This window comes from Pezoporus occidentalis, unplaced genomic scaffold (genome assembly GCF_034315485.1).
Source record: "Pezoporus occidentalis ecotype Australia unplaced genomic scaffold, CSIRO_AGI_Poc_V1 ctg305, whole genome shotgun sequence".
NCBI lineage: Eukaryota > Metazoa > Chordata > Aves > Psittaciformes > Psittacidae > Pezoporus > Pezoporus occidentalis.
Window position 1 is genome coordinate 138 of NW_026914997.1, and position 7,469 is coordinate 7,606.

General features: G+C 43.7%; 1 long non-coding RNA gene across 1 annotated transcript; it reads right to left on the minus strand.

Moving 5' to 3' along the window:
• Positions 1–4,643: 4,643 nt before the first annotated feature.
• On the minus strand, positions 4,644–7,065 carry LOC134168251 (uncharacterized). Its single transcript, XR_009966466.1, has 2 exons — positions 7,013–7,065; positions 4,644–5,213 (listed from the first exon to the last, which is right to left on the minus strand). It is a non-coding gene; the product is annotated as an uncharacterized LOC134168251 (long non-coding RNA).
• Positions 7,066–7,469: the final 404 nt, after the last annotated feature.

A 7,469-nucleotide genomic window follows, 5' to 3' on the forward strand; every position in this document is an offset into this window, starting at 1 on the left:
CCCCCCCAATAGGTCCCATCCAAGAAATGTGCACAGCCTGTTGGCCAAGGAAGGTCAGCGGGCTTTGCCCAGTGAGCTATCAGGCACTGGGAAGTAATTAAAACAAAAAACCCAAAACCATTGCCAGAGGAACTGCTGCAGGGCTGCACAGCAGATGAGCGTTTCACCTCACTATTGCAGGCTCCTCAGCCATGCCGCTGGTGGCAGAGGAAGCTCAACTCTAGGGAAATGCATTGAGGAGTGGCAGGAGTGCTTCCTTGACCAGCATCACTGCTCTCACAGTCACCAGCAAATGGACATTGCAGGACACCTCACTGGTCATGTACCAGGAGCACTGCTTAGAAGGGCTCAGGGTGCCTGCACATCACAGCACAGCTGCTGAGACAAGGCGGGGCACAAAATTACAAAATGAAATATATAAACCTTTAGAATCAGTTTTAAGTAATGTTAAGTTTGATGGCTTTGTAACAGTAGCAATAGAAAATTACTGAGGTGCATGATACACAGAAAAAAAAAAAAGCAGAGTAAAGCTAGAGAACATACTGAGAATTCTTGTACAAGATAAACCATTGCAGTTGGCATAGCTTTAGGCCCTATAACTTTAGTACAAAATGAATGTAAGAAAAACAGGCTAGAAGAACAGGATGCAAGGCTAAGGAGTATCTGGGAATGCCAGGTGTCCAGGATGGGCTGCAGTTAAACTAACTGGTAAGTAGAAGGACATGAGGATTCTTATGTCTGTGGTGCTAACAAACCGATTAAGCTGGTATAAGCATCTACTGCGTGTGCTTCAGAGGCTGCCAGAAGTGATGAAGATTGCTGGAAGAAGTAAACGACCCTCAGAGGCCACCACCACAATTCTGTACGCATGGGGGGAACTTCCTGGAAAATAATGTAATCCATATGTAGCCTCATGTATATGTATGTATGCCCAGAGACTATATAAGGACAGCTTGTGTAGCAATACGGGGACACGCGTTAGGAGGAGCTATCCCCCGTGTCTCCTGGCACCGCAATAAACAATACCTGCTTGTCAACTTGAAAACTTTGTTGGCAAGTTTGTTCCTGGAGTTTTCTCCAAATCCAGAGGGATCTGGACACATATGGGGAAGAAAAAGGGACAGATGAAAAGAGACAGAGTGACAGGGCACAGGGCATAGAAAATAAAATCGGGTGGCAGCAGGATGGAGATGAAGAGAGAAAGGTATTAGGAGCCCTCCTAATGGAGGATGGAGGATGAAAAAAAGGGGGCAGGGAACAGCAGGGAGGGACAGAGAGAATAAGAGATTAACACAAAGGAGGTCAGGGGCAATGAGATACAGAATAAATAAAAAACGGTGACAGGAAGCAAGATAGAGAGAGAAGGAGCAAGGGAGAGAGGTAGGAAGGCAGGGACACAGAGCAGAATGTACAGGCACAGAGAGGAAGAGAATGCCAGGGAACAGGCCAGAGAAACTGAAATTGGGGGCAGGGGGAGAAGGAAGAGGAAGAAAGATGCAGATAAAGACAAAGAGATGGAAAAAAAAAACAGCTATGGGCTCAGGACAAAGAAAGAGGATGGAAAAAAAAAGGCGGGAGGGGGTGGGAAGAGGGAGCAAGACACAAGGACAGGAGAAGTACAGGGGAGGAAAAAAATCATGGCAGCGTGGGAAAGACAGAGTCCCAGGGGATGGGCAGGGAGGGACCAGGACACAGAAGAGAGAGTGGGGCAACAGTACACCAGGGGCCTGCGACTCACCACAGCTCTGTGGCACTTCCGGTAGAAGTTGACAGTTCAGAAGCTTCTTTCTCCTCTTTGCCTCTTCTATAACTCTGGTCACTTGGATGTTCTTCACCTAGGAGAATACACAGATGTCTCAGCTCTTGCAAGATGAAGCTTTCTAGGCACATAGTCTCACTCACTTATACAGTACATAGCAGTACCACACTGCTGGTGACGCACACATGCACCCTGCCTCCCACAGACACACACCATCTTCTCTCATCACATACGCTCCAGGTTCTGCTACATGCCTACACAGTAGAGGAATTCTATACAGATGTAACCTATAAGCATCCCTCTATAGTCCCCCAAGGCTCTAGGGACAACAAAGTGCCCTGCAAGCATTCTCGAAAAGTGCCAAGCTATTCTGCACCCTGAGAAAGGCAACTCCTTATGTGCCAGCCACTTGCTCAGTATGCAAAGAAACTTCAGGTGCAAAAGTAGAGATCATGCTCATCCTGACCCCTACTATGTCCTGCAACAGAAGATGGTACCTTCCACATTATAGTTCCATAAATTATAATCTACATTTAACAAAACTGCAGCTGCAGACTTAGGAGCCACCTCCCCATCCCAGAACACCCCATTTAGAAGCCCAGACTGGTCTGGGTTGGAAGAGACCTTAAAGCTCATCCAGTTCCAACCCCTGCCACGGGCAGGGACACCTTCCACTACAGCAGGTTGCTCCAAGCTCATCCAACCTGACCTCAAATACTGCCAGGGATGGGGCAGCCATCACCTCACCACCTTCCCAGGGAAGAACTTCTGCCTAAGAGCTCATCTCAATCTCCCCTCTGGCAGGTTAAAGCCATTCCCCCTTGTCCTGTCACTGCAGGCCATTTCATTTCTTTTATAGGAGTTGTGTTAAGAGTATTTTGAACTATAGTGTCTGTAGGATAGATTACAGAAGGGATTAAGCCATCAAAATGAATAACAAGTCATCAGCCCATGCTGTTATTCCCTTCCACATTGATGGTATCCCTTCAAATGCTCAACTTAAGGATGAAATAGTAAGCGTAATAGCTGTGCTGCTCTCCTTGGTACCAGGGGACTGGATGATACCATACCTAAAATTTTTTTAAAAGGTTTCAGCTAGCTTCAGGCTTATAAATCCTGTGTCCATTCCAGGCATGCCAGTAGAAGCATACTAGTAGAATCTAGCTAGAAGAATTAGCAGGTACAAGAGTAAGTACTAAATTTAGATAAAACATCAGCAGAGTTTTTGTAAAGGAAATTCATGCCTGACAAATCCTTCAGAATTATTTGGAATAATCAATGAGCACATGGACACGAGAAACTCATCTTACGTATGTACTCTGTTTTGATTTCCAGAAACCACCCAGTATAGGGCCTCACAAAAGGCATGGGAGAACAGGAACAGTTCTCCCCAGAGAAGCAATTTATTAAAAGGCTGAAGGAACTGGAATAAATGGTCAGTTCATAGGCAAAAACTGACAGAAGACTCATGCATTGATTCCTGCTTAGCCCTAGAAACCACACCTATGGAGGATTTGAAAAAGTCAGGTGAACAGTTAGGTGGCAGAGATTTCTAAAATGATGTCCTTCGGTGTAATTAAAAATATGCCCCGACAGAGTTGTTGCAGCCAAAAATATTGTGGGAACAGACTGTAAGGCCGCAGATGATTTTCAGTGTGGATAATGCAGAAAAACCCCAAACAGGCACATGGGATGTGGATTATCATTCCGAACATCCTTGGCAGTGTTCAGGGCCAGGCTGGACAGAGCCTTGAGCGACATGGTCTAGTGTGAGGTGTCCCTGCCCATGGCAGGGAGGTTGGAACTGGATGATCTGAAGGTCCTTTCCAACCCTAACTATTCTGTGGTTCTGTATAATGGTCTCTGAGAAAACTGTTATGACCCAAAGAAGGTCCTGATAATTATTAGATTAATCATAGTTCAAAAATCATAGTTCAAAAGCCAGGTAGATGGTTTGGAAATACAGTTTAAAAAACAAACAAACAAAAAAATACAAACAAACATGGTGGGAGGGGGCGAAATTACAATTAATCCACATCATTCCTCCATCTTGAATATGGTGTACAGTGCAGGCCTCTACCTCTCAGAAATGAGAGAGCAGTAAGACAAAAGATATATAAAAAGGATACAAGATACAGATCACCTGCTGTACAAAATAGACTCGGCTACTTCAACCAGAAAGAGGGCAAACTGGGAAAGGAGTGAAAGAGTTTTGTGATATCACCCAGAAGTGGTATTATTCACCATCTTCTGTAATAGAAGTCTTAAGAGGTATCAAACAAAGTAACGAGTTTAAGCACACACACACCCCCTTCATGCACCACCTAGATATGCTAAAATTCATTTTTTCATCATACTGTGAATGCTAGAACTTTGTATAGCTTAAAAAAAAAATCACCTGGACAAAGTACAATGAAATGTGCAAAGACACGGGCTTTAGGTCATGAAATTTGTCAGCCACAGGTTACAATCACCAGAGCAATACTCCACTTTTATCCTGGACAATGGATGAGAAACTGATCTTCATTCAATTCAGTATGCCAGTTTCTTTAACAAATGTCATCAATGTTTCCTTTATTAACCACTGTATTTTAAGGTAGATGTATTAAAAAAAAAAAAAAAAAGAAAGAAAAGGATACTAAAAAAAATAGTAACATGATGCATTCACTTTATGACCCCAGAGATCTCTGGCGTAGTACAACCACACTTGACACCTCTGATGGTGCTGGCCTGGTTTTGTTCACAAAAGGCCCTACTCCTTAAGGAAAAACCTGAGATGTGGGGACAGCTTCTGCCACAGCTAGTGCTTCATAGCTGTTGTCTTTTGATTGCATTGGGGTTTCTCACAATTCTCAAGCTTATTTACACAAAGAGAAGTTAAGAATCATGTCCAAGACCTTTGATCACAAGTATCTTCAGGTCAAAATACTGCTGTTGTACATTTCCTTCAACTTTTGTGTCAGATTTATAACTATATGTAAAAGTATTTCTACAGCCAGTTCACCAGTTAATTAGGAAGAAACCTTTTAAACAGTTTTCTAAGAATCACTGTTGACATTTTGTGCTAGGAAATTTGTAATAGGATTTAGTTATTGAATCTATCCCTTCATTTCCTTACACTTGAGTGTTCTTTCAGGTATTCCAAAGATAAACTTCAATAAAACTATTACAAGTGGTAAAATTAAACTCATTCACTCCAGAGCATTCACTTTCCGGGACTTCATCACAGTTCTGTACTGATGTTTTAAGCCCCACCAAGGTACGTTTACAGTACTTTGAGGGTTCCTCAAGGCTGCTGTGACTAGAATTGCTGCATATGCAGACACACCTGGAAGCACTGTTCCACTTCATACTCACAGCCCACAGCATTCCCCACACTGGAATGCACCAGGCAGCTCAGTGACTTCTTACACAGCTAGTCACATTCATGCAGACAACCCGAGGACTACCCCACCTGCGCAAAGGAATGCAGTAGTTGGCATAAACACATTTTAGATATTCATTATGTAACATGCTTTCAAGAGCTTCCAAAGCCAAACCCAACTAAAGTTGTCAGACTGAAGAGTAGCCACTGCTACACTACAAGAACAAGTAATGTTCTGTTTGCTTAAGTTTAAACTGCATCTTTGCAAAAGGCTGAAGGTGTTCACCACCTTTTAAAGATCTAATCAAACTTTTTATCCCTGTGCCTCCAATTCTGATTTTAGCAAATTTATTTGCAATCAATAGTTTTATTGTTACAGGGGAAGCCCATTATCACAGTAGTCAGGGTAACAGAATTCAGGTTATATTACTTAGGTCAACTTTGCAGAGGACACTGGATAGCAGAACTTTTAGCTATTGACATTTTTTCTGGTAGTGTCATTGTGCATCATTTGCATTTGGAGATATAAAATAGTAGTATGAAAAGCTTACAAAACAAAAACATAAGTCTATATGCTTATTAAATAATAATAATAAAGTCCAAGAAGCATGCTTTAATAATGCTTTGTGTAGTTAAGAAAGTGAAATATCATGTTGAAAATACTTCTGTGTAACCATCCATCATTTTCATTATGGTAGTGCCAAAGAATGATCAGAAATTGAAGCCTGCAAAGTGCTAGACACCTTGTATAAGCATCAGCCTCTGTTATTTAAGAGGAGAGAGTTTCATTAATCAAGTCAAGACCATAAATCATTAAAGTCTATCAGTCAAGGTTGGATCTTTTAAAACAAAATCGCTTTGATTAAAGCAGAACAACTTAACTATTTTAAAGTTCTTGTTCTTTGGCTATAGCTCATATTTCATCCTAGAGTCTTAATATACTTTAAAACATTTAAGCTTCCTTCTAGATCTAACTGCTACTACTTATTAGGACTACATTCAGATAATGCACACAGGTAAAAATCTGGAATGCTTAGCTCAAGAGTCACATAGTCAAACCCTCTTCATACATATATTATCTCCATGCATAAATCCCAAGAATCCTGTGGGCCACAAATAAAGAAAATTTGAAAGGCACAGATATTTGCACAAAAAAGTCAGCAAATTCTCTAGCCTTAGTTAAGAGTCTGCTTTAGGAGACATTTTTCAAGAGCCAGCCTTCAACCACTCAGTTAAACTCAACAATGCGGAGGATGTACTTGGGGCCAGTTCTTCTAAGGACATATACTGCAGCTCCGATCACTTTCACTTCCCAGCTGCCATTTCAGAGTCTACAAAGTTATTTTTTCTTGGGATTACTTGAGGTCTTGCTCAAATGCACAAAATCAGTCCCTGTGGTCCAGACGTATACCAGTAAAAGCCCCAGAGGAAAGAAAGGCCCATGATCACATAGCTCTTTGCTTCAAAATCTATGGCCCTCTGTTCTTCTTGTTAAGTCTCGTCTTCAGTCAGCCAGGGCCCACGACTTACTTGAAATTCACAGTCGCAAGAGAAATAGGTTTAACAGCTGCATTTCGCTAGTTTTATATGGATTCTCTAATGGCATTTCCAAAACACAACAGGACACAGTGCAACACAGCATACGACAGCGACACAGATCCCTTGAAGTATGCCTGAGATAATTTTTATCTTATTTCTGAAGTGAAAGAAAAATTAGGATTTTTTTTTTTTTTCCTAGTGTAATTGAAGCACAAACCAGACACCACGGCAAGGGCTGCCAGTGCTTCCCTACGTAAGCAGCAGCTTATGGAAAGGCTCCACAGAGGAAAAGTCTGGGTGGACAAAGTCATTGATTTCTTTAGCACTCCCGCGGTTAAGCTCCGTCCTACCTATTTCGTAGGCGTGTAGACACAGCGGCTCAATCTCTACTAAAGAAACCGCAGCCAGCAGCGAGAAAGCGCTGGAGGCCGGCCGGGCTGCCCTCCGCGGTCCTCGGGCGCTCCGGCTCTCACACGGCAGAGACCGGCCCCGGCTGCCCGGCCCCGGCTGCCCCGCCCGGCCCCGCGCACAGGCCTCCGGGAACCGCCGAGGCACCCAAGGGAGGGGAGACGGCGGTCTCCGTGGCACAACCTCGGCACCGCATCAGCAGGAAACGCCTTTTTTGGGCCTCGGAAGTGCTATAAAAGGCGCGGAGGAAACACCAAATATGGTCGGCACAATTCCGGCCGCCGCGGGAGCGGCGTTTCCGCTCGGCCTTGTCCGTCTCGCGGCCGCGCCACGGAACCCCTCCCGCTAGCGCGCTCCCGACGCTGACGCGGTGACGAGAGGGCTCGCGAGAGCAGCGGG